At 50.2% G+C, this 27,799-nt stretch overlaps 1 protein-coding gene across 3 annotated transcripts in view; it reads left to right on the top strand.

Annotated features, from left to right (window-relative positions):
• Positions 1–27,799, top strand: part of Meltrin (disintegrin and metalloproteinase domain-containing protein meltrin) — a 112,162-nt gene that overhangs the window by 10,362 nt on the left and 74,001 nt on the right. The window contains exon 1 of one of the 3 annotated variants that reach the window (XM_084591377.1): positions 2,788–2,908. The exons of the other annotated variants lie outside the window; for them this stretch is intronic. The gene's annotated coding sequence lies outside the window, so the exon portion shown is untranslated. Of the gene's footprint in view, positions 1–2,787; positions 2,909–27,799 lie in introns of those variants that run through there. 3 annotated transcript variants of the gene reach the window in all.

Genomic DNA, 27,799 nt, shown 5'->3' on the forward strand with positions numbered 1-27,799 from the left:
GTGCGATGTCAGTTTGTTCAGTTTCTGAGCATCGCCTACACTTAATACGCGCACACATACGGAGCTGTACGCGTTTCTTTCAACTCGGCCATAAAACGTGCTAGGAAAACGCCTGGAAAGCAGTGACCCCGCCCTTGCAGCATATGCGCCAAACCAGAAAAGCTGCGCCATCCTGATGAGGGGGGGGGGGGGGGCGGAATTGCTCCAATTAGCTCCAAACTTGCTGCTTTCGAATGCGCCGGCTCTTCAGGAAGACGTAACTTTGGTCATCGCTGTTTCAGAATGCTAACGTCCGTTGAAGCCAACTCGTAACGAACTTGACCGCCTCGCGGCAACGTAACTTCCATGGCACAGTTCTCCTGCCATAAACGCGAGCCACTATCCAAGTTAAAGAACCCCAAGTGGTCGAAATTTCCGGAGTCCTCCACTACGGCGTCTCTCATAGCCTGAGTCGCTTTGGGACGTTAAACCCCACAAACCAACCAACCAACCATTTTGAGCCACTGGCCTACTAAAGAAGAAAGAAAAAAAACCGAGTAGCGCACATCGAGGTGGAGGCCCATCAATGTCCATAGGCTTGCGTGTCGTCTTGAGATTCCGACTGGTTGGCTGATTATACCCATCAACCGAACGAAGATTGTGTTTAATGATGACTCAGCGGTAATTTGATGGCTTAATTCACTTGCGCAAATATGGCAATTTGTGCGTATACGGCACACTGCATCTGTCAGAATATTGTCTTTGCTGAGCGTTAACGAGAGACAGCTTATGGGAAGAGCTCGCGCCGCCACGTTCTGCGCGGCGACTGTAGACAGTGTTCGAGGCTACGTTGTCAAAATTTTGGACCGAATAACTGGCAACCATTCTATTAATAACTGCCGCGGTGGTGCAGCGGTTAGGGCGCTCGACTTCTGTGCCCCAGCATGCGGAATCGAATCCCGGACGCGGTAGCCGCTTATCGATAGAGGCGAATAGCAAGGCGCCCGTGTGCTGTGCGATGTCAGTGCACGTTAAAGAACCCCAGGTGGTCGAAATCTCCGGAGCCTTCCACAACGGCGTCTCTCATAGCCTGAGTCGCTTTGGGACGTTAAACCCCACAAACCAAACCATTTTTAGCGCTGCCGACGGCGAAAGTGGCTGCGGCGCCCATCCTAATGGGCGCAATCGCATTTGCTTCTCATGGGCTTGTCATTCACTTCAGTTGTGCAAGATGGCATGACCCCGGTGCTCCGCCATTTGTTTTTAAAATTGAAGATTGGGGAGGGGCGCACTGCTTCAAAGTTTTCCAGATTGGAAACTTGGGTACCCCAGATTTCTATACCGGAGTTTGTTCTAAAGCGCTCAGTTCGGAAACGTCAGTGCTCCAAATCGCATTAGCAATAGCATCTCTGAGGAAGCGTCTGAAATATTTAGCGACCGCTGGACTGAAGCAGATATGTTTTACTTGTTTGTGAAACGTGTACAACCACGTAGGTTGGGGGCGGCTGTTTGTCGGAACGCCGCTGCGCCTCGAGTTCACGACAAGCCTCCGCGACCGCATAGTTTGGCGACAGAGCCGCCTTGTCGCCACTTCAATGCTGTAGATGCTCGCGTCTCCATCGATCGCGCGCCTTCCAGGTCGCTGCACTTCGTCTTGGCGCCGCAGCGTGTGTTGCAGCTGATAGCGCGATCATGATAACAGCCACCTATAGCAGCTGTTCAGCTCCGAGCCGTTGTTATCTCTGGGACGTCTGTGTTAAGCCGCCTTAATTGCGTTTGTTTGCGTTGCAGTCGTTGTCAACTGCAAGGCTGTTGCTAAGACGCAAACTGCGAACAAATGTTTTTGTCGCGCCTATGCACTTGGCAATCACCATGAAAGAGGCGTACATGCCATTGAATATAAAAAGCTTATCTCGCCCGGGTCATTTTTCCGCGAGTGTCCTTGTAGCATGTATATACTTATAGGGTGAATACCGATGGAGAAACGTGCTCCTGTTAGTTAAAGGAGTATAGACATCTAATTTTTGCGTTCTTGTTTTATTCTTTGTAATGATGCGTGAAGTATTACTGTGCATGGATTGCCACTTAGTATTCGATTACGACCGCTAAATAATTTGTAATCGATTTTTTTTTTTTTTTGCTCACCTGTTTCGGTTTCAACAGCCGATCGATGGCTGTAACGTCAAATCAAGTCTAGGTCACATGAGCGATGAGCAGCAATGTGATCGTTCCTCTGTCGTTTTAATTCCCCACAACGCTAAATCCGCCCGTCTCAAAAGCAGTTATCGCAAGAAATGAATAAGCGATTATGCCACTGGTTTTTAACCCCTCACGCTACCTAGACTTTGACGTACAGCCATCGCTCGGCTGCTGAAACCGAAACCAAAACAGGCGAGAAAAGAAAGTTGATCATAAAATCATAAAGCGGTTGTAGGCGAAAACCGTGTCCATGTACAATGATGTTTTACGCAGCATTAACAAAAAGGAAGCCAAAAATTAATGTCCATACTCATAATGGAGCGCTTACACGCATGTCGGTGCCCATAGTCGTCAGCGAATGAAACGCGATATTGCTTACACTGCGCGTATTTTTCTCGTCTGGTCTGCGTTGAAAGGGGTGGCACCTGTGAAGCGGCGTTTTTGCCACTGGCGCACTTCCTTCCGAAGCGTCAAATTTACCGCACACCTCGAGCTCGCGTTATCTAGTCGCATCCGTCGACGACTGTTCTACATGCATACGTATCGTGGTAAGACACTGCGTGCGATGCCTCGAGGTGAGCGCGGCCGACGCGTCCGGGAGAGCCTTCGTGCCGCGGCTCACCGCGTATCTGCCTAGACGCAACCCAGCGGGCGTTCGCGCTGGGCTTCCATAAAACTGCGGCCTCGTTGTAGCGGCTCTCCGCACACAGCGATAAATCTGCACACCAAGGTACTGTGGCCTAGCTAAGAACCCTAAAACGCCTCCCCTCTCGCTGGTGTGTATGCTCATCAATCTGCGTGCACCCTCCCTCCCCCCGTTGCCGTCTTTTAACCGGAAACCCCTTCACTCTCTTGTCTCGCCGGAAACACCCTATAACAGTGGGGCGTATTTTGTTTTTCTTTTGCTCGTCCCACTTGGGCATTCGCACCGTTGTGTGAAGAAGTGCAGTCTTTTTTGCAAGGCCTCTTCGTAAATTGATTTAGTGTTGGTTGTGGTAGGCAGCAGTGCACGCGTTCGTAAAAAAAAAAAAAAAAATGCAACGGTACTAACCACGGAAAGGAAATCGTCGTAGATATTTTGCAGAAGTGGTCTTGGTTTTGTATGGTGTGGTGTGAATAGTAACGAGAATGAACATACCGAGGTGCTGCGCTACCCCACTTTTTCTACGAAGCTACCGCGCCGTACAAACTTTAGCACCTCCGCAATCTCTCTGAACTTTTCCCTGCTTCGTCTGTGTACTCTTTTTGCATCGCTCATCGTATGTGTGTATATTTAAATCAAATGTTTCACGTCATTATCGCCCCTTCCGTCGTCGTTGTAAAAGTACTGTGCACGTCTTGCGACCCTCGGATTACTCCCATTTCAGCGTGTATGTAATGTGCTCTTGTGATTAATCACCTCATCCGCGCACTAATTGCAGCTGAGGAGGGGAAAATGGTGAAAAAATTAGCCGAAATTCTCGGATAGTTCGCGCTGGTGGGGAAAGTGGGGCCTATCCCTCGAGTCTCTGATGAATGGCTTCGCGTATCGCGGAAAATGAGCGCCGAAATTGCGAGGCTATCTCGCGGTTGCGTTTAGAGAACACGTGGGTTAATGGGCGCGTGAGAGGGGTGGGGGAAGCGAAAGCTGTTAAACGCAGTGACAGGCCCTTCGCTCTAATTCAACGGTGCTTGAAGCACCGCGCGAACGGCGGACAAAACCCGTTCTCTGCATCAGTTCACTATTCCCTCCCCCTCAACCGCAGTAGTATAGTTTCACCGATGGAACTTAACCCTGCGTTTATCGTTTTTTGAGTGTCTTCGTGCGGCTCCAACCGCCTACCAAAATCGGGCAGACCAGATCGTGGACCTTGTAGCGACGATCGATACGAACCGACCCACGGCCTCTTCAGTCCCCTTTCTGCAAATTTAATTCCCCGTCTACGAGGTACTCGCAGATGCATGGTCATGCAACATGCCCTCATCTTTTCGCATCTGCAAACAAGGGGCAGCATGGCCGCGCTGTATAGTTTTTTTTTGTTTTGTTTTGTTTTTTATTTCTTGATGCGCGCACGCGACTCCTTGTGTTGTGTAGCGGGCGTGAATGTGGACGAAGCGCTTGGTTGGCTCCTACGGATGTTGGTCGAAAAGCCTCGGTCGACACGTTCCTTTCGTCTGCGCCAAAATACTGTGCGCGATGGCTCTCCTGAGAAGCCTCTTCCAGTTTCAGTGGCTGTGCGGTGCAGTAACTATAACAAGTTCTACATAATCGGGGTCGTTAGATGAGGTAGTACAACCTGACCTTTCTATTATCTACACCTGGCTCTGCGTGCCAAGAGGCCGAATGCCGGAAGCGGGCCCTGTAACGCCGTCACATAAGCAGCAGGACCAAGCGACTCACGTGGCGCAATTGCGTCTAACAATGTCGCTAGCTGCTGCACTCGTGACCCCGACAGCTGCTCGGCCTTTCTCAAGAGCTGCCTCCAACGCAACACGTGCACTGCTTCGTGTCGACAGCACTCGGCGGTCGTCGCATTGCGTTTAAGCTCACCAGTTGGGCCGCACAAGCTGACGGTCGCTGGCGAAACGCTAGGCTGCTACCGACTGCTTAGCGTCGGCGACGCGTGGCGACGGTTTCGACAAGCCCGCGCTTCAAGAAAAAGTTGTATGCAGGTCCAACCCTGAACGCCTAAGTGTGGCACGCATCTCAGCTACCAGACCGCTACACAGGGAGAGTCACCTGTGAAATAAATTGCACTTGGTGGGCATTCTGCTCAGGACGACTGATCCTGTTGTAACCGACCGAGAGAAGCAACTGAGCAAGCAATCCTGACAAGAATAAACTTCACTCGCCCGCTGCCCACGGTGTAACAGTCTCATTTGTTTAGAGCTGAAGTGAGCGCGGCAGCGCGGCGACTGACCATCGCTCCTAGGCGGCACCTTTTTCTGAGCTTCGCTAATCTGGAGCCTCCGACACTATTATTTTTCTGTAGAAGTGTGACCATAAATTGGACAAAGCTCTATACGCTTTATTGTCCATGCATTCGAACTCGAGTTGCCAGTCTTCGCCATTCCATACTGTAGCGTGTAGTTGTGCCGAAGCGAAGTAAATCTGTAATTTGTACTTCGGTGGATTTAGGCCAAACGGTTTCTTATTATTATTTTTTTTTTAACTTGTACAACTTAGCCCCGTGACATTGTATAGCTGAGCAGCTGTTACCCTGAACTCCGCCAGCAAGCAGCATTTTCTGGTTGTTGCTCATTTCTCCATGTCACCTATGCGATCTTTGTGAATAAGGTCCTTAATTTTGAGGCTGACGGCGGCGAGAAAGTTTTGTTGACGACCCGTATTTACTCTGACCTCTCGTGAAGGCCTGAAAGAGGCGGGTTTTCGAGCGTCGCAGCCCCGCTGGCCATCGAGCAGTGGTCTCTCACCGTGCAGGTGGCCGCTGCCATTGTGCCGTCGAGTGAAGCTCTAACTGCCCATAAATCGCCCAAAGTACAATTTACTCCGGTGCGCCGCATTCCTGCGCCATCCTCGCTCGGACACTCGCGTAACGTTTTCGCGTTTTGGCGCCGTTGTTTCATGTATGTACATAGTCGGGAGTTCGATGCTTCTGTATGCTGAGCACGCTTCCCTGGATACGAGGAAATTTGAGGACGAGTTATTCTCTGGAATGCACGAGAAATGTGCCCAGCGCTTCGCAGAACGCGAGTGGCAAAACGCAATATCTTTGTCGTTGTCCGTCTCATTTCTGTTTCCATGGGCAGCATTCTCTTCGCTGTTGCTAGGCGCCTTACGGGTCCCCGGTCTAGAGTTCTGTCTGTGGTCTGCGCTCTCACCGATTCAAGCTACATTTGTTTGGTCACGTAAAGGATCGCCTGTCTGATCGATTCTGCCCTTCGCCGCGTAAGTGGCACTTTGTGTCAAGTCTCCTCCATTGACAGCATATGCCGCTCAAATACTTCCATTGCAGAGTGATTGCCTGCGTTGGAAATATATACTCGTACGCCGCGAAGGTCGGCCGCCCGTTCGCAATGTTGTCCTGGCTGACGTCTGTCGTAATGCTGCCGCTGCTACGTGGCTGGACTGTTTCGAGCCTTTCAGTTTACCGCTGCGATGCGGGTGTCTTTTTTGGGGCCCGCCAACGCGCACTTGTATTCGCACTGACCCGTGCCGGGCTAACGTATCTGGGTGGTGGCGCGGCCAGTGCCAGGCCAGCTCGTTCGGCGGGTCGCGCATGCGTGCTTCCCGGTTGTGCGACCTCGCCAGCGCCGGTCAGGGCCGAGCGGTGGATCTGTGCAGTGTTTCACTTTGGGAAATAGCTGGCGATTTCGTTCCACTGTTGTTTTCTCTCTCCGTGGCGCCCAGCGGTCGTACGCTTTCGTTCCTTTCTGTAACATTCTCGTGAGGTGGTGACACAGTGTCCCAACCAAATGTGCTTTGGTTGTGCGAGGTTTGCACCTGCGAGGAAGCCCTCACACGTCCAGAACTATTCTCCGCGTTCTCATTTCGGTGGCCGTTAATGCAGCTTGTTCTGGTGTGTCCTGTTCGCATATCGTCTTTAATTTCCTACACATGGACACAAACCATCCAAGATGATATTGCCCCATCGCCTCCAGAGTCATTGTGTTGAGCTCTGTACATCTTCATCCCATCCAGGCAACCTCTTGAGAGCGCCAAGGGCGCTTAGGCTGGTTGAGTTACCAGGGCAGTTCCGAGGGCGGGTGTCTCTTTTTTGTCGTACTCACCCGCCCCAGTGCGCGCTCGTTGTCCCCTTTCGTCGGCGAAATTCGCGTGTGCAGTGAGCGAGTGCTCGAGAGGGCTTCTTCAGTCGCTTTGCTGGGGGCGTCGCTTCGTTTACTCGCTCTTTCCCGAGCGCCGGGCGTCCGCCGCGACACATGTGCCTTCTCAGTGACACTGCTCCGCTGTTCGCGCCCCTCGCGCGCCAAGGTCGAGAGGGCAGGCACCCGCGACGCTCTCCTAATCCTTTTGACCCTTCTTGCTTGTTTTGCCGCTACTCATGCGCCTTGTCGCATGGAAGAACGATCCCTCCACTTCTACATAGTCGGGGGTACACCACCAGTTCTGTATATTTTAAGCTGCCGCGCCGTTCTCCGGGAACTCTTGCCATTCGGTTTGCAGTGTGCCGTGGGGGGACGTCCAACGAAGGGTTGAAAAAGAACCTCGCAATTTCGCGCCTTCTCGCCAGTGAAGCTTCCTCAAACTGCAGACAGGGCGGCGGCAAGTTTTCCAATTGCGTTCTGGACATCACGTGCATCTCTGCGGCCCATTGCGCCACAATCTGGCTGTCCACATTCTGGACCCTAATCTCGCTTTGCATCGCTACATTTGAAGTGGAGGCGTTTTATTTTTTATTTTTCTGCATCTTGTACGAGCGTATTTGATAGAATGGGAGTATAATAGGGCTAGGAACAAAAATGCGGCGAGGCAGGTGGAGTAAATTTGTTGTCGACACACTAGGCCCCGTCGGTATATTTTACTTGGCCCGTTCCACGCCTAGAAATCTGATTACCGGCAAGTGAAAGCAGCAATGGCAGAAGCCTCTGGCGCCGTCTCTCCTTTCAGGACGTCGCAACGCACGAACTTGAGCAATCCTTGTCTCGAAGCCCTCTGGCGGTCCTCTGCAGAGCACACGAAACGGAACTGTGTGTTCACGCAGCAGCGATACTGCATAGAAATAAAAGCAGATAATGAGCACATTGCCGTAAGCACTGCAGTTACAGGATTAGATCTTCAGCACACCGCTCCAACACCCAGTCTGCTCACAGGTGTGTACACTGACCCGTCAAAGTCCCCAGGCCACGAGGTCCGCTTTTATAAACCCTGTAGTGGGGTATTTAAGACAGCCATGGAGAACTTGATAGCCTGTGAAGTAGTGGGTGAAACTGATAAAAATTCAATTCTGTGACCCAGCAACGTTTGACGGAGGGATATGAGGACGTTGCTATGTCGACTGAAAGTGGTAGTGGAGTTCGCCTTCCTGAACCTAAATCTAAGCAGACGACGGTCGAACGCGAAACCATGGCGAGCCATTTCAGCTTTCAGTGCAAAGCGCCGCATACCAGTAACAACGCAGCACTAAACACAATATTTTCCCAAAGTCCAGAAACACTCTGGGCTTGCTATCTTGACAAAAACGCCCTGTAGGCGGCCGACGATAGTGTGCGCTCAGGAGGTTTGCTAAATATGTCAGCAGTCAGTGAAAAGAAAGGTGAGCTTTTGAACCAGACCATAATACTAGCTGTATAGAATTATTTAAGACCATAGCTGTCTGTCCTAAAACTCACTTGCCAGTCCATCGCGTGCTTGTCCGCTCACTCTTTACGCATGCCGCTATGCTCCCTAGCAATCCTCGGGCGTGCACAGGGCTGTCGTGGTCCATCGCTATTGGCCACTGAACGGTTACCTGCACCTGTACAGTCGCGAGTTCATACCTTCAATACTGCGTACAACCGAAATGTGGCTTTGTTATCTGCTGCTTGTTGACATGGATCGTGGGCGACGTTGGAGACGCAGATGGAAGCTCTGTGTTTCCGGTTTAAAAGGAGATGAGGATGCCACACATGCGTACGTGCGTACTCCGTGACCGAGGTCTGGGCAGCGATCGAGTTTTTCATTGAGCGTTCTTGGCCGAACGAATCTTGCGCCAACTGCCCTCTCCTGCGGCGACGGAGTGCCCCGCGGCCTCCGATTTCCTTTCCTCTGCCTGAGGCGCCGTTGTTTAGTCTCGGGCGGGTCCCAGATGTGTGAGGCCGCCCTCGGATTCTTTTTGTCGCTTTTTTCGTGCAGCGCTCTTCGGCCTGTCGGTCTGCACGCGCGCTGGCGGCCAGCGCTGCCGCCGCGTGGACGGATGATCGACTGAGGAACGGACAGGGGGGTACCATCTGGCCTGCAACTACAGGGTCCTGCCCCTCTCTGTTGCTCGCGGGAGAAATTGAGGCACATTTCGTCGTCTTTTGTTCGTTCATTCGCTTCCCGCGTCTTGCGCATCACGATCACGGGCCACGAAAGCGGCCAGGTGGTGGCCCAGCAGCTGAAGGCGTGCCGTTTACGGTGACGGCGTGCGCAGATTAGGACCGCCATCATGCGCAGCCCGCCTTTTGCGCGCGAGCAATTTTGTTAAGGAACCGGTTCGGCCAACTCGTGCTCAGGCGCCAATCATGCAGCCCCGAAAATTAGCGCTCCGGGTGCCTTTTCTTTTGGGGCCGATGAAAGAGCGGCAGCTCGGCCTCTTGGGCTTCTCGCTTGCCTCAGGTTTGATTTTTCGGTGATCGTATTCGGTCAAGTCATCTTTGTGCTAAACTGGAAGATGCTCATGACGGGCCTCGTCACTCTATTAATCTCTGCTCCACTTTTCAGCCCGGTCAGGTTCGAGCGGGTCGTTCGCATGGAAGTGGCGAGCTTTTAGGAAGACGATGTCCCCGGAGGTTGTGAAATTCCACGGGTAAAATTTTCGCTGCCTCTCCGTGCATTGTAATGCTTCCCGCCATAACCTCCGATTTTTTTTTTACCGTTGGCGCCAAAATATCGACTAGGGGGTATTTATTTTTTTGCCCTTTTTATGACTGTAGATCGGCCTGTTCGCATTTCACCAGAGCCTCACGCCTGGTGTTGTGGCGACATCACGATTAAAACCGGTAAAAGAAAAAAGCCGATGTTGCGATGTCGTCTTCCGTCATTTTGTTTTGGCGTCATCCTCGTGAAGTCCGGCTATGTATAATTTCTCCAGCATATATTGGGCGACGGAATTATGAATTCAAGTTTAGTGCCATGAAATGCTCTTTCTCGGACAATGGGCGCTGCTGAAAAGAAAAAAAAAAAAAGGTCCCGCGGATTCACCCGCATTTGTCAACGGTGCAACCAACAAAACACGCACGTCAGCATTCAAGTCAACTTCACCGTATGGGACAATTCCTAGCAGGCAGCCGCAACTTTTAAATGCAGTAAGAGGTCTTTCAATCATACTTCAGAGCTTAAAATAACTTATCCTAAGCGTTTCAGTAAAACCTAAGACATTCCGGTCGTGAGTGTAGTCTAGGATTCGACGGAAGCTCGTCTGGTCAGGCATGGTGCTGAACAAATGGAAGGTCACCGACCATGTCAAGGAAACAAGTTTCGATGAGGGACCCGTGCGGGTTCCGAAACGTCGAAACTTGTTTCCTTGGCGTGGTCAGTGACCTTCCATTTATTCACATTGGAGTCCTCATGAGAAGATGCAGGACGCTCCAGCTTCTGAATCCACACCATCCAGCGGACAAATGTTTTTCAGGGGCAACGGAAACATCGGTGCACGGACGCATCGTGATGCGGTTGGCGTGTCAGCAGCATTTTGGTTTGCACGTGGTGAATGCTAAGTATGCGATCGAACGTCGAACTCTTGCTTGCTTACCTCGCGTGCTGTTCGAATCTGGCACGTCACCTGTTGTGTACGCATATCGTGTGCAGGCTAAATATGGAGCACATGCGATTTTGTTCAGTGCCTCGACCTGCTGCACTCTTTATGTCGCGGTGCTCAAGTTCCTGTGGAAGCGCTCAAACCCACATGTTTACTGCTTCTAGTCGTAATTATTTACATTTGTTTTTTTACCTCTATAGAAGTCGAGTTATGCTTCTGTAAGACACGCCACACGGAGCTCTGCTGAATAATTCCGACCACTTGGGGTTGCAAAGCGTATAATTTTGCGTCTCGCCTCCACGTGTGGACGCGGTGGCCATCGGTGCGTGCCATATTTCAGTGCACGTCGCCGGGCAGACCTACATTTTTTTGCCGAAAACAGCGACAAGAAAAAAACTTTTTGCGCAAAAGAAAAGTGAGCAAGTACGACCGAATGGCGTTCCAAAAACGACTGGCGACGGCCGTCCTCCGTAAATGGCGAAACACCTGGTTATGATACCAGGAGGAGGGGAAGGAGAGGCGGTGTGGTTAGCTTGAAGAAGAAACCTGTTGGGCTACCCTGCACTGGGGGAAGAGAGGGCGTGAAGGTTTAATTAAAAAAGGTGGTGAGAGGAACCTGAAGACAAAAAGCGTGCGACGAAGTCGTAGCCTGTCGTGCAGGCCCGACGCTGTCAAGAAACGGAGGCTTTTGCCGCCGACGGTCGCCACCGTCCGAGAACCCATCAGCGGGCGTGGATCAAGGCGCTGCAGCGCATGACCGCCTTTCGTCACTTATGCGGGGCGTTCACAAAGAATGCGTACTATGGTCTCATCGAACCCGCAGATGGCAGGCAAATAAGCCATGCTGGTAACAAAGGAGTATAGTGGTTCGTGAATGCACTGAGGAAAGAGTCACCTCGTGGCGTTTAGACGAACTAGGGCATTTTGCAATCTCTACCGCACAAGCACGAAGTCTATAACCAGCCTTGATTGAATCCCACCGCAAATGAACGCGAAATAAACTTTGATGGCGCTTTTCTATTTCGCACGCGACTCTCATGCTTCGACTCGTCACGCCCCCCCTTCCCCCCTCTTTTTTTTTTTTTTTTTCGGCTCCCCACTTAGGCCGAAGTGCCAACCTTATGCAGTAAAGTTTACGGCGAAAGCTTTTCTAGGCTCATGGAACGAAATCCCGTGCGCGAGATCTGTCAACGCCTCCTATTAGGAGGCGTTGGATCTGTGCGCGAGATTCCAGGTGTGCTGTCCTTGTCTAGCGTTTTTTTTTTTCTTTAATAATACCGTAAGCCTTCTTCAGACTCATACTGGAGTGGGTCAAGTCAATCGTACATAACAATAGTGCAAACATCTGCAATCCCACCTCTCACATCTGCAATGCCACACTTGAACGCGCGCCAAGGAACGCCACGCGACAGGAGCAATGGTGTACCGTCCAAACTTGCCGGAGAAAGTGTGATAGATACTGCGCCTTTCCTTTTCTGTAATCCAATTATAATTATATGTAGCACTGCAACGAACGCTGATACGAGGCAAGCGATGAGAGATAAAGATAGGAGAGGAAGGGTATAGGCTTTTGCCATTCTCCTCATAAGAGGCATCTAAAAGACACTCTTAATTTTTTTTTCGTTGTCAGCACCTGAGAGCGGCGCGGTCCGCTGCGTCTCCGCAGGGACAGCGGGTCGCCGCGTGCCGCCGAAGCTCGAAGTTTGAAAAATGTAAATCAACTCGGTTTTGATGTGTGCGTCATGAACGCTCATTGGCATTGTACTTTGCATAATGCAGACATTTTGTAGCCAACCTCATACACCTCTGGTGCTATTGCATATGCCATTCATTGCCTCGCCATTTAAATGCACACTCGTGTTTGGGTGCGGGGAAGTTTTGCAGACTGGCCCGCCATCAATTTGTCATGATGTGCGGCTTTTCTACCCGCATGCATTGCTGTCTGCACGAAATTGTATCGCGCGGCTCTTCACGCCTGAGCTTGATTTCTTGGCGCTCGTTCCTAGCGAGCGATTCTTTAGCGCACTCGTGTCTCTTGCTTTACTGCTTGTTTTGGGATGCGCTATAATATTGTAGTGATTCCTTGCTTTAGTGCACAACCGCAGTTAAAACAGAAAAAAGTTCTTGAAATGGTTAGTCTCTGCCTGTGGTGCGTACAGCCACGTGGCCTGGTTGGTTGGTCAGGCATTTTCTGCTCATTACTGCCAGCGCGAATATTCTTGTCTCGAGGATAGCGCAGCAGGCATTCCTTTTACGCTGTATCCAGCAGTGCGCGGCGAGCGTGGCCTGACTTGGGTTTTTTCGCCCTACCATGGTGCCTGTCGAGCGATGGACGCAGCAAACTGTGCCGTCCGTTCTGCTCCCTCGCGCCGATCTTTCCGTGGCTCCCGGTATGCAGCGGCTGCTGCCTCATTAGCACCGCCGGAGGGCTGTCGTCTATCTTCACGTCCTCAATCAAGCCGTTATGTTTGCACCTCGGCCACTTGACCCGCTATATATCGCGAGGGATGCTTTTCTCGCAAGGTGTGCTCACCGGCGGTAGCTTGTGCTCTCTGTGGGCGATTCTTCCGGGACACTGTCCGCGATGCCGGACTCTTGGGAAACGGCAAGCACTTTCCTTTCTCCGCCTTTGCGTCGTCGTGAATACTGGATGGAGGAGGCGCGTTTTCTCTCCGCTTTCACGCTTCTCGGTACGAACGAGAAAGCATAGACGCATTCCTTGGCTCTTTTTGCAAATTTCCACGTTTTCTTTTTCCTCCTCGGTTGCGCGCTTCCTTTCGCGTCTTCGCTCGGCCGCGGTTGTTTGCGAGGCCGTTATCTCGCGAGCGCCTTGCGCGGTATTCACGCGGAGACTGTGGCCTCTGGTGGCTTCAGTGTCTTCTGACGCGCGGTCTGGTACTTTTGTTTAGGCTTGTTGCACCATCTCCGTAACAATTCCCTGAAGGAACTCAATCCCCCGCAGTGTGTTTGGCGCGCCAGAGGGAAAAGACGGTCGGAGAGCGGCTGCTATTCCGAAGCGCGCCTCGAGTTCGGCGCGGTGACCGCCAGCCCGCGCGGCGGAATTGGTTCACTGGGGCTCCCACGACGAAGGCCGCTGGTATAATCTGACGGCTGACCTGAGAGGCTGCGGCGCGACGCCGGACCACATCATTTGGGGCGCTCCACTAAGATGTCGCCCGTCTTTTCTTTTTCTCTGTGTCGTGACAGAAACAAAGAAAAAAGAAACAAAAAAGACGGGCGCGCTCAACTTCGCTGCGGTCGCAGAAGAGGGTCGCGGCGGTTTCGTTGCCTGGCCCCTTTGGCGGCGGCTCTGCTGCTTCTTCCGATGCTAATTGCTGTAATCGCGACCAAGCAAAGATTCCTCTTGCTGTTTTTAGCCGCCTTTGGCGCTTAGCGAGACCGCCTCTTTTGTCCGGGCTTAGTTTCGTGCCCCCCGGCGAGCTGCATCTGAGCCGCGTCGTTTGCGTTGTTGAAAAGGTCAAGGGTCCACTTTGTCACGGGGGGGGGGGGGGGGGGGGGGGGAGCCGTCGCATGTGCGCTGGTGCTCACACCTTTTCGCCTTCTCTATGTGTGGGGTCTGTTTCCGTTCCGCTTTCTCGCATTTTATTATCAACGAAGGAAGGCTAGCTTGAGAAATTGCTCGTTGAGGCCGAAAGTCCAGCAGAGGCAGGCGTACTCTAGAGTCCTCGGCGTCGTCGTCGTCTTTGCTGGCGCAAGACCTTCCGGCCCAGCTTCCGTCCTGGCCGGAAAGTGAGGCGCGCGGCATCGTCTCGCGCCGCTCCCAGGCCGTGTTCCTGTTTATAGTCGGCGCTGTCGTGGAGGGAGTAGATAGTGAGCCTTTGCAACATGGCTGGCAGCAGATCGATTCCTAGATACCTTAGAACCGCCGGCTATCGTCGATGCGGCCAGCGAGAACGCTTTCGCCGTATATCTTCCTAGTGCAACTGTATCCGCCCCGGGGCCCTGTAGCGCGGCGAATGAAAGGCATTACTCCTTCTCGATATCAGGCTTTTCGTAGAGGAAGCTTTGCTCTTATTAAAGGATCCCGCTGCGCACGCGCAGTGGCTGAGTAGACGCATACCGAATGCCTCCGGCACATGCGGAATGCTCCACCCTGTCAATGCGTGTGCGCAGGGGAAGCGTCCGGTGATCTCCGCCGCGCAGTTTCTTTGCATCGGATGAGGGAGTTGTCGAAATTCCTCCTCTCTGGACAGTCGGAAACCGGTTTCGCTGCAGCTTCCACAGTGCTTGCGCGCGGTGAACACGACTGTCCAGTGAACAATATGGCAGCGCCCAGGGAGCCCAAAATGCAAAGGTCTTTAGGCGCTCGAGAGTGCATGCTTCGGACTGGCACTCTGGGAGAATGTTTTTTGTACAACCCCTCCTGACAGGCGTCGCACGATACCGAAGGCACCCAAGGCCGTGGAGTTGTCGGATCGATGTGGTTGCTTCTCTGCTTGTCGGTGTGTCGGAAGCTGCGCGTGACCGCCTGTTTTTCTTAGCGCACGCAGGCGCTGCTTTGAGCCCTTCTCCATGGAAAGGGCCAGTCTTCGCGCTGTCAAACCCATCCATTACGCTCATTTTCCACAACTCGAGCACTGTTTTAGTCTCTTGCTTTGAAGCGAGCTGTACGTATTCGGTCGCGAAATGGTTTGTTTCGAAAGCTCTCATACGGTCGCCAGCGCCGAGCTACATTCTTGCTTGTGCCCAACTCTTGATTGGCCCGCCAGATCGTGACGACACATTTAGTGCACAGTGCTTTCATTCATTCATTTATTAAACGGTGTCGTCGGTTTAACCTGTGCTTTCAGACTAAAGAGGAAAAAGAAAAAAAAAAAACCGACGGAGTGGAGCGAATTTTGACCCAGGAATTTCTTGTGGGAAGCGAGTACACTAGGAAATGTTAGTGAAATTACAGGCATTTTTAAAGGAAAATTTGTTTCCATCATGAGCCAATAACAGAAACACGTGAACGAAAAAAAAAAAAGAAAAAAGTAATTATCTGTTTTTGGAGACGCTAGCTCACAGACTCGCGAACGACTGGGCACATGGGCATTTGAAGGCATGCAAACATGTCTGTTCAAATTCTTACCGCAAACTGCCTCGGTTAGCAGACTCATGCTAAACGAGAAGCGATGTGGTAAGACACCCACGAAACGCTGTCCGAAAAACGGTTGTGTCAGAATATCGATACGAAGCATGCTAAAAGTGACGTGGAAGTCCGTCAGAGGTGCCTATAGAAGCATATAGTGGGCCAGAACAGATTTGAAGAGAAAATCCCTGCCAGAGTGGTATTTGCATTTCGTTGACCTATTCGCCGCATGGGTGGCTATGCAGCGGCTGTTGCGAGGTCAAATGTATGGGGTCAAATGTTCACAACGTCGTTGGGCTCGCAAAGCTTTCGCCTTTAAAAATGCTGTTAACAGAAAGCGTGTTAAAATACAGCAAAGCTTTACATAATTTTTGTCATTTTAGGCAGAAAAATGTGCGAAATAAGAGAATGAAAACAAAACATAGCATAACAGATCATTTCTGTCAATTTCACGCAAGTTTTATTTAGTCGTAAACAGAAGTAGTTTGAGGTGAAAAGAAGTCGCCTCTCCCGCACCACTAATGTATCACAGGGGAGAAGTTAGCCAATTGTGAAATAAAATAAAGCGGTATAGTACCGAAAATTGTTTTTGTAAGAAAAATAGAAAGATGAAAAAAAAAAAAAGGAGGAGGGAGGAAGTGGGGAAGAAAGGGAGAAGAGATAGTCTACCATCATCGCGGTTCCCAGCCAAGGGAGCGGGCTCGGAGCGGCTTTTATTTAAACACATTTGATTTACATTAAATGATCTCTTCCGTTGTATCCTTCATGTTCGTTGCGATTTTCTTCCTTCAGTTCTTTTGCAGTGTCCGGTCTCTTGGTCCTTTTGTCGTCTTCTTTCTCGGTCTTCGGTCGTTTCTTATTTTCTTCTTCCCTGGTATTTTCTTGTGGTCGACTTTGTTTTCTCTTTCAGTTTCTGTTTTTGCTATCTTTTTTTTTTCCTTTTTACATTTTTCCCGTTCTCCAAAGTCTAGTTTTTGTTTTTCTTTTACATTGTCATGTTTTTCGGTAGCCTTTCTTTGTGCGAGTCATAGGGGCGGGTACGTTTGCACCCACCGGCGTTGGTCTGGGTGGCCCCCATGATCTCCACACATAAGGAATTTTTTTTTTTCCCTAAGCGTAAGAATGCTCCAAGATTTCTTTAATCATTTCTTCTAATATGTTAACGGTTTGTGTCTTTTTAATGATCTCTGGTTTCTTTTGTGAAATGTTTTTGCCTAATCTTTTTATTAGTTTTTCTCTCTGGCTTTTTGTTAATTTCCACTCTTCTAAGTAGTGGTAAAAAAAATTTAATGGCAGACACATAAAAAGAAATCACAGGAAAACATTTCTTACAGTACGCCGTAGCTATCGCCGTATCAGACTGCCCCGCGTGAAGACTGCTTAAGATTTCACGTTAAAACCCTGCCATTTTTTATATGTGTGATCTTTTTACTTAGTGTGTATTCAGATTGCTTAATTAGCGGACAGCGACCACAGGTTTTGTTAGCTTCTTTCTCATGATGGAAAAAGTACTTACCTTCGTGACCGGTCGACACTTGCTCGCGAAGCCTTGCATTGCATTTATTTTGTCAGAACAGATTTTGAGCCGTTTTTAAGTCTGAATATGGATTTTTGCAGATGGGTTTTATCTACTAGTTTTAAATTCTAGACGGCCTGTTTTCATTGCGGCGCGTCAAGACAGTGCCCGCCGTACAGCGTTCATTATATCTGAATCGATTTAATTTGGTTCACCTTGCTGTTTTGTCGCTTTCGCTAGCAGCAGCCGCGTTATGCCTGGGATCTGTGTGTGATTGTGCTCCCAATTTCTTTTTCGCCTCTCCCACATTGCGGCTGAACGCAGCTGTTCTGTTGAACCCGATACATGCCAGACGGTCGCGTTGTTTGCGCCTGCCTGGAATTCGTGATGAGTCAGATGTGTCCATCGTACGTCGCCGCTACTTTACCGCCCCCTCGACCTTCGGCTGTGTTATGTTCACGCGCCGCTCCCGCCTCGCCCTCATATATATTCCGCCCGCGAACACTGCGCCGAATGTGTCTTCCTCGCTTTATTATTTTATTTATTTATTTTTTTAAACCCGCACTTCGCCTCTTCGCAACTTCATACCGTGGGGCACTGCCTCGTGTTTTCGCGCCGCGCAGGATACACGTGCGTGCTTTATTTCCCTCGTTGTATTTGTTTTTCAGCTCTATCATATTGCGTGGTGTTTTTAAGACGGGAGACGAAATAAAACACCGGCACAATTTAAACCAGAGCGCGCATCCAGCGCCTGTGAAACTGGATGAATGGCTTCCACTGTGTCGGTTCCTCTGCCATGCATTTCCCGCCGCCGACACGCGCTCTCGCACATTGCTTACGTCCTGTCAACCTGTCGTGGAAAAAACAGCCGTCGGTTGTGTTGTCCGCTTTTACCTTCCTTCGGATCCGCACGGTGCTCGCGTGGTTGCTGGGCAAAGATACGCGGCGTCCTCTCTCAGCAGGTTTATTGTTTCAAGCGTTTATTGTAGAGAAGCGAGCGCCCTGCGGAGCCATTAGTCACCACGTTGGCATGGCTGCAGTGTGATAGCGCGGTGAACGTTCGATGCGGACGCGCTTCACGTTATAGTTAAGCTCCGATTCGTGGACAGGAAACTGCGACGCGAATGGGGCCCGCTGATGTTCGTGACTGTTTGCAGACCCGCCGCTTATGTAAATAGAAAAAAAAAAAAAGGGGGGGGCGGGGGAAGTGAGCGGTCGCCTCGCAGAAAGTAGTGGCCACTAATGACCGGTTCGCGCCGGCGTCTGTGACAGAGATGGCGCGTGCGCGGCAGAGAGCCGTCGAAAGTGCTCGACGGCCATGTTTGGCATGTCGAGTGAAAACTAAGCGAGGCCGCATTGGGGCTGTTTGGTTCGTGATTCTCTTCTTTGGGCACTCTTTGAATTGTTCAAGCGTGCGGAACTAGGCTGTTTGGTTTGGAACAGTTTCAACGTCAAGGCGATTGGAAGGAGATTGGTGGCAGGGAAAAAACAGTCAGGCGTTGCGCCAGTGACGAAGGACGACGTTAAGAAAGCAATGGAAACTATGAAAAGGGGAAAGCAGCTGGAGAGGATCAGATAACTATAGATTTGTTGAACAACAAGGGGGGGGGGGGGATATCGTGCTAGAAAAACTAGCCACGCAGTGCCTGATGTCATCGACGGTATCGGAACCATGGAAGAATGCAAACATTATCCTCATTCATAAGAAAGGGGACACTAAGGACCTTAAAAATTACTGACCAATCAGCTTACTGTCTGTTATGTATAAGGTATTTACTAAGGTAATCGCTAATAGAATCAGGGCAACCTTACACTGCAATCAAGCAAAGGATCAAGCAGAGTTTCGGAAACGGTACTCTACTATCGATCATATCCATACCATCAACCAGGTGATAGAAAAATGCTCGGAATATAACCAGCCCTTATACATAGCATTCATTGATTACGAAAAAGCATTTGACTCAGTAGAAACCTCGGCGGTGATGCAGGCATTGCGAAATCATGGGGTAGACGAGCCGTACGTGAAAGTGCTGGAATATATATATAGTGGCTGCACTGCAACCATAGTTCTGCATAAAGAAAGTAACAAAATTCCTATAAAGAAAGATGTTAGGCAAGGAGACACGATCTCCCCAGTACAATTCACAGCTTGCTTAGAGGAAGTATTCAGAGACTTGGAATGGGAGCAGTTAGGGATAAGGGTAGATGGAGAATACCTCAGTAATCTGCGATTTGCTGATGACATTGCCTTGCTAAGCAACTCGGGGGATGAACTGCAAATAATGATTGATGACCTAGACAAGAAAAGTAGAAATGTAGGCTTGAAAATCAATATGCAGAAGACTAAGGTAATGTTCAACAGCCTCGGGAAGGAACAGCAGTTTACATTAGGTAGCGAAATACTGGAAGTAGTAGGCGAATATGTTTACTTAGGACAGGTAGTAACCGCAGATCCAGACCATGAAAAGGAAATAACAAGAAGAATAAGATTGGGATGGAGCGCATTTGGCAAGCACTCGTAGATTATTATCGCTCAAGGGGAAAGTATACAACAGTTGCATCTTACCTGTACTAACTTATGGGGCTGAAACGTGGAGGCTAACGAAGAGGGTTCTACTTAATCTGAGGAAAACGCAGAGGGCTATGGAACGAAAAATGGTAGGGGTAACATTAAGAGATAGGAAGCGTGCAGAGTGGGTCAGAGACATAACTCAAGTTAGACATTCTATTGGAAATCAAGAAGAAATGGGCATGGGCAGGACATTTAGTGCGAAGAGAGGATAACCGATGGTCGCGGCGGATGAGTTAAAGGAGTTCGCAGGGGTCAAGTGGATGCAGCTAGCACAGAACCGGGTTAATTGGATAAATATGGGAGAGGCCTTCGCCCTGCAGTGGGTATAGTCAGGCTTATGATGATGATGACGATGGACGTAAAGGGGCGGTGTTGCTGCTTTTGCACTGTCCCAAAGATGACGGTCCTCAAACGACGCATCGCAAACCGTGCTGTAAAATGATTTTCTGTGTGCTGCGATTTTTCTGCTTCAGAGGACTCCGCTGTAGTTTGGTGCGGCACTGAATAAAACTGCATCTCTAAATGTGTTCGCACCGCTCATGTTTTACGCCTGAGGCCCGTTTCACATGGGTGCAGTCGGTGACGCCGCAGTGCGATTTCGCACAGCGCTTTCACATGCAGCGAACCCGCGTGCGAATCCAGTGAGAGATTCCTGGCGCAGAGCATGTTTGATTTATATATGCAGATGTATTTTTAGATTCTCAACGATAACTCGCACGTATTTATGAAAACGGGCAATCTTTCGGCATACAAAAAGCGCGGTGCTGCGCCAAATGAAACCACTCGGACGTGAAAATAGGGTTGTCTCATGGGGGCGCGCGCTCCCCTTGGATACTGGGCCTCCCAGCCCGTTGCACGTCACCATATGTCACATGACGTCGCGGCGCTCCTCGGCTCCTCATTGGTCATTGGTCAGTCGCAGAACGACCCCGGGCTGGAGCGACGTTCACTCTGCGGCTAGACCGACGAGAATCGCAGCGTCGCAGGGCGATAATCGCATCATGTGAAACGGGCCTGAGACGGTCGGATTAGAAGGAAACGCGGTCTCTCTGTTCTCGGGCGCTGTACGGACGTTTCAAGGGCGTCCTACAGTCGATGCCAAGTCGTTCTGTTTTAGCTATCCCGGTGGAGTGAACGCGTTCAAAAATGCCTAGAAATAGCGCATTTTAAATGGAAACACATCATTTGCAGGAATAAATCTTACCCGCGGCGCACATAATTTGTTCAAAACTTTTTTTAATTATACGCCTAATTAACGAACACTCGCCCCTTAAATATTAATTACGCAGTTCGGTGGTTAGTGCCAATTGGTGGTTTGAAGCCGGATACAAGGCGATGCCGTATGAATTTTTGAAACGACGAAAAACTCGATTCGTAAAGCCCTTCCTTCCAACGCGAGGAATACCGGCACTTCTTTCTTTCGCTGAATTGAAACGGAGTGCGCAGGAAGCTCTGCTCGGACGTGACGTCAGCTGATCAGATGTTGCTGTGGTTACGGCGCTCAGTTCGAATACAGTGAAGTTCACTGTAGTTCGAACCACGTTTGAACTGCGGGCCATATGTCATGTACATTATTTTGCTTCGCAGATTGGCGAAAGAAAAAGGGCAGCCGTTGCCAACTGCTTGGTCGTGTACATTATGAGAGCGACGGGGCGAAATAAAGTACATTGCACGTCGTAGTAGAGCAGGCAGTTTGAATTTGGCGCCGTACTCACTGGAACTCACCACCAGCAGACGTCCAGTCTGCCCCGAGCTTGATGCGCGTCTGAAGAGCTCAGTTTCGGTTTCGTGCAGAAAGAAGCTCCGGATTTAATCGACCTGAAGAGCTTTTCAAAACGAGTTTTTATTTGTTTCACAAACTGATGTGTCATGCATCGTCTTGTCCACGGCTTCGAACTTTCCGTGACGCTAACCGTCGCTCTGCGTTATTTAAAAAAAAAAAAATCAATAATGGCGTAAATAGAAGAGTTTCGCAACAATTTTTGATTTGCTGCGGCTGAGAGCTACTCCCTGCAAATATATATTATTCCTTTTTTCGAGTCTCCATGTTTAGGAAATTTTGAGTGTCCGCTAAACACCCGGTATTTGGCTTACACGTACGTGTAGTTTTCGGTTGTAGTGTGTTTGTGCGGCAGGGAAGGTTCTCGTCTCTCATTTCTGTCACACCTCCGCTGCTGGGCGCGGACGATGTACTCTACCCGCTTAACTCATCGTGGTCGCCGGCGTGGAACATCGGGCCTCGCACTGTGTGCAAAGCAATCCTGGTGCAGGCAGCATGCGCTGCTTTTCCGCGCTTCACTTGAAGCAAAGCAGCGCCGTCTCGCCGAGCCTGCAGGTCCACTAGCGAGGTGGGCGGGGTCGGTCATCTGCAAAGTGGGCCAGCTGGTGGCAGAGGCTGTGGACGTCGTCTCCCGCGCACCACCCTCTCTCCGCTCTCTGCCGCCAAAAAACTGTGCAGTGTTGAGGACGCGATAGCCGGCGTCGGATAACCTGAGGCCGATTTCAGTGAGGCTTTATCGATGGCCGGCAGCAGCCGCTGACCGCTGAACGACCCTTCGTAGTTGCTGCGAGTGTTGTATCAAAATGGCTCGCGATTAGCGGACGTGCTGTACGCAACGGTGTAGCTTTATTTAGAAGGGGGTTTCCCCGGCGCGGCCTAGCTGTCAGCCAAACAGGAAATGACCTCTCGTTCCCTGAAGCGGAGGGGGACGATCTTTGCGTGTCTACAGCGCGGCCTTTCCCCGTTGTAGACCGCGTCGAACCCGGCGATTAGAGATAAAAGGACGCTCTTCCCTCCCTGCCGACCTCCCCATCCTTGCACTTTCTGTCGTTCCTGCCGCGTTTTGGCGAGGAAGAGCGCTGTCCTGTCTGACGTGCCCGCGCCCGGGGTGCGGCAGTTGGAAACTGTGATCCGGTGCTATTCTCCCCTTGGGCCCCCTCTCCACTAAGCTTGTGGTGCCTCCGGGCAGTCCTGCGGTCTGTTTCCGAGTGACGAATGGCCGCCTTCGCCCAGAGGGCGCGCGTTCTCCGCATGGTGTACGGGTTGCTGGCGCGCTATTTATTATTGTAACGGATGGCACTACCCTGGAGGAGGAGCAGGAGGAGGAGAGTCATACGTTTTATTTCTCCTCTGTTTTATTTTTCACCTTATTGTGAGTCGTCCGAGCCCCGTGGTACCCGTGGGTCGTTTCTATCGCAGCGTGAAACGCAGCTCGTCGCAGCAGGACTGTCGTGCTATGTGCGCTCGGGCCACAAGTGGACACTAGAAGTCTCAAGTTTGCCGCGTAGGCAGCCTGACGCCTGTTACCAGTGGTCGTTTTCTGCAGACGAGTTCCAGGTGCCAGCGCTCGCTGACATCCAGAGCATAGTTTGTTGACGATTCTGACACCGACAGCCTCACTGCCGTCACTGCATCACTGCCTTGACATAAACGGGGCGAACGACAACGTAAACAGGGAACTCCTGTGGAATATATTAAAAGAATGAGGTATCGGTTATGAGATAATAGTTCCTACGGGAAATATACCGGGATAGCAAAGTAGAAATTACATGGGAAGGGATAAGAAGTACGGAAGCTGTCAAAGTATGCAAAGGATTAAGACAAGGCTGTCCTCTATCACCGCTGCCGTTCATGCTTTATATGATAAACCTGGAACGGAGGATACAAGAAAGTAACCTAGGTTTTAACCTGTCATATAGATTAGGTGGAAAGGCGGTAGAGAAGCGCCTCCCCGGTTTGATGTATGCAGACGATATTGTGCTGCTAGCTGAGAGTCTGGAAGAATTGCAAACTCTGGTTAACTATTGCGGAGACGAAGGGGACGCTCTAGGCTTCAGTTTTAGCGAAGGTAAGTCGGGTCTGATGATTTTCAACGGCTCAACTGATCAGGGTCTTAAAATACTAGGCCATGAAATACCCAGAGTAGCAGAATATAAATATCTCGGGGTATGGGTAAACGAAGGATTGGCATACATTGGAAAACATGAGCGATCACTCAAGGCCAAAGTGCGAAGGAATGCCGGGATAATGAAACATGGGGCATTGTGGGCATACATGGCAGTAATTGAATTACAGTAATGGAATTACTGTAATTTAATTACTTTTCTCGGTAATTTGTAATGTAATGAATTCCTTTTTCGGGTTGGTAATTTAGTAATGTAATGAATTACTTTTTGGCAGTAATTTCGCAGCAAAAGTAATTAATTCCTTTCGAAATTACTTTTACTAAAATGCGCCACTAGGACAAAGTAGAGTGCCGCAAAAGCAGGAACGGCGTGCGGCAAGAGAAGCCAGCGTAACGGATCGGCAAAGGGGGACATAGTTGAGCAGAACAGTGCGTCTGAGACCTCAACCATTCTCCAAGCAGCAGGATACAAGGCGTCAAGGGAATGCTGAAGGGAGAGATGGTGCCAGAAGGCTGGAGCTGAAAACTAGTTTGGAGCGCGGCGTAGCGCCACTCCCTGTTGCGTCGGCTAGGGCACAGTGGTGCCTGGTTACACTCAACACCACGGGGCGAAGGAGGATTGGGGTTGGGGGAGATAGGCAGAAGGGTCCATGACGTGAGGCACCGGGGCTTGAGCATTACTGAGCAGTGAGCACAAATGTGCTGACATCGATTCTTGGGACCGCGGAAGCAATAAATAAGCAAGCTTCTTCGGGACTTTCAAATGGCGGAGACAGCTCCGGGCCAGCAAGACGCTGGGTTCGCCGGTCATTTCAGGACCGTTCGACCGTGTTTTTTTGTTGTTTTTTGCGGTAGTCTTGTTTTTTTAATGGCACGTACTGTAGGAGAGCGAACGAATAGCTCTCTGGGGCGGAATTTGGCGGGAAGACGAAAGATTGTGTGTGCTTCGCGTCTAGAGAACAAGTTGTTTTGTTTACTAGCTTTGCTTAGTTTTTGCATGGATGGAAACTAGATAGTAATTTAAAAGTAATTTAATTACTCAGTAGAAGTAATTGTAATGTAATTTCATTACTTTTTGGGAGCAGTAATGAGTGATGTAATTTAATTACTTTTGTGCGATTTTCAGCAAAGTAATTAGTAATGTAATTTAATTCCTTTTCAAAAGTAATTTTGCCATGTATGATTGTGGGGATACAACAAGTAGGAGGTTTTGAGGGGTATTTGGAAAGGAATTATGGTGCCCGGACTTACTTTCGGAAATGCGGTTTTGTGCCTAAAATCAGAGGTACAGTCGACATTAGAAATAAATCATAGAGCCGTCAGACGATTAGCACTAGGTGCCCACGGCAAAACCACAAATGAGGCGGTACAGGGAGATATGGGCTGGGCATCTTTCGAAGTACGGGTAGCTCAGAGTAAAATATTATATGATGAACGCCTGAGGAAATTGGACAGTAACAGATGGGCAGCTAAAGTATTTAAATACCTATACCTAAAAAGCGCTGACTCACAATGGAGGAAAAGAACTAGGAAACTAACTAAGTATGCTAGTCACAAGGACGGAGAAATAAAGAGCATTAAGCAACAGGTGAAAAACACAGAAGGTAAAAATTTGATAAATTCGATGGAAAAGAAACAGAGTGTGGAATTTTACCGAAAGTGGAAAAGGCAGATTAGGAAGGAAGCTTTCTTTGATAACTCAAGAGACAGTGCCCTACTTTTTGAAGCTAGATCAGGGTGCCTTAGAACACGCAGCTATAAAAAGAAATTTAACAATGAAGATGACACGTGTGCTGCATGTGGTAACTTCAGTGAAACAATTGATCATATTATACTCGAATGTAATGGTATCCATCCGAAAGTCGATGCAGGCGCAGTCACTCTTCCTGAAGCTCTGGGGTTTAGAGATACCAGTGGCCGGGTGAATAAACCGTCGGTGGAAGCTAGCAAAAAACGACTGGAAGATTGGTGGCTTAAAAGCAGAGAAGTGACATAATGTTAGTAATGTAGAAACAAAAATTTAATAAATAGAATGATGGTTTAGTTAACCAATCTAAAACAATAATTATGATATAGGGAGAAAAATGAGCATGATAGCTACTGCTACCACCCCGTTTCAAAGGGGACGCTCCTATATTCCATTTCATTCATTCTTCGATTCTCCGTCATTGGTGGTTGTTTGCAGAGGACAAGGTAGACGCTTGGGCAAGTTGGTTCAACAGCGCTAAGACGTCGAGATAAGAGGTCGATATAATAGCAACTTTTCCAAGCGCCTACCTTGTCTGCATTCATTTCTAGTGCAATGGGCTCAGCGTCTCCTCTCGTCCTCGTCTTATGCGCTGCACCGATAAAATTGCAGAGGACGACATGCTCGTCTAGAGCGTTCGAGCGGTGCGTAGTACGGATAGCGGCATTTCTTACGCTGAGAACAGAAGACTTCTTAACGCGATAGACCCGTTACGGCGTCGCTGTTGTGAGCGAAAAATCACTGGCCATGGCGCTGCCAGGTGGCAGCTGACGAGACCACATGATGCCAGTAAGTTGGGAGGAGCTGCCAACTCGTGCTGCTGTGGAGCTAGGTGGTAAGGTGGAAAAGAATCAGCGTTCCAGTCCTCTTAGGAACGCTGCACCTAGGCTGCAAAGGGCAAGTTCGTACGGCTTTGTTAAAGCGTGACTTGTCGGTCACCTGCGCTATCGCGTCATAAGACGAACCCACGTTTCGGTATGGATATCTTCACGTGTGTCTGCCCGCACCTCTGATAGTGCCGCTTGGCGAGGCCAAGCGCTCGTCAGACGTGCGTGTCCGGCCAATGCACTCCGCGAGGTATCTTTGCCGCGATGAAGCTGTCGTCGAGAGGGGCTCTTTCCCGACCAGTTCATGTATCTGGTAGAAACGCTGAGCGCCGCCTTTGCGGCTTCTCTCCTTCCGTTCGCTTTGGCAGCGTTACAACCGCGAATGGTTAGGAAGCCCATGTAATGAAGTTGAGCCACCCATGTGCGGAGCTGGAAAAGGTGCTTGTTTTTTAGCTTCAAAACAGCTGAACGCCGCACTTGAAATTTATCAAGCGTGTGTTGTCCACAAAGTCGGTCGTCTCGCAGCGCTGCTACCGCCGGAACCGCGAATTCTTGGCCGCGGTTGTGCATCTGAGGGTCCTGGATAAAAATCGCGAGAATAAAAATGACGTGCGCTGTATTGTCATTGAATGAAGCGGCTATCGTTTGTCGTGCCATTCCCGCGTGCTGTGCGGCGCCTTCATATAACGATAGGTTCAATTCAATTTTATTATGTCAGCGTTGTGTACATTCCAGCATATACAATACAAAAGGATAAAAGCGCATTTAACTCGTCGATATGGCTCATGCTTTCCAGCGTTCGCACAATCGATTCAAGAACTTCATTTATGAAAGAGTGGCCGACCGAGCAGTTGAGCAGCGCGTGGTGTTGTAGTCCTCCAGAGTAAAGTCCAGTTTGTTTGTAAATTCGGCTGCGCTGCTGACCGAAAGAGCTGCACGATGTTTGCTGAACAAACGCTAGCGACATGGTTGTTGTTTTTTAGCCAACAGCTATTGGTGGTAACATTTATTTCAGATATAAATGATAATAAAAGAGTGAAGGCCTGATCTGCGTTCGGAATCGCAGGCCGAGAGCGCCCATCGACTGGCGGCTCTGCCCTGCCCGCAACAGGTCGGCCGCCTGAGCGCGCGGGAAGCGCTTCCTGGAAGGCAGCCAGCTGGCCTTGGTCTCTGGCTTCTACTGCTGCGTGGAACTGCGGCGGTATTGACCTGGGGCGCTTCGATGGAAGGCACCCGCGGGCGGAGCCGATGAGACGAGAGTATACGTCGGCAGCGTTGCCGTGCCGAGCTCGCGGCGAGGCATCGCCCCACTAATTCTGCGCGTATATATATTATGCCTGCCTCACCTTCTTTGCGCGCGCGTCATCAATAACCTTGTGGGACGACAGCCTGCTTTGACCTGACGGCTCGAGATAAATTTCGTGCGCGCAGACTTGGTGGAAAGTACGCCCGTGTCTGCGTCGAGCAGCGGTCGCAAGCAACTTCTGCTCTGGCTTCTTTTCGTCCTCGTTCGCAAGAGACAAGAGAGCAGTCGGTTGGTGCGAAGTTACGAGCATTGTAACG

Source organism: Amblyomma maculatum, chromosome 1 (genome assembly GCF_055883805.1).
Source record: "Amblyomma maculatum isolate TAMU_Amacu chromosome 1, ASM5588380v1, whole genome shotgun sequence".
Taxonomy (NCBI): domain Eukaryota; kingdom Metazoa; phylum Arthropoda; class Arachnida; order Ixodida; family Ixodidae; genus Amblyomma; species Amblyomma maculatum.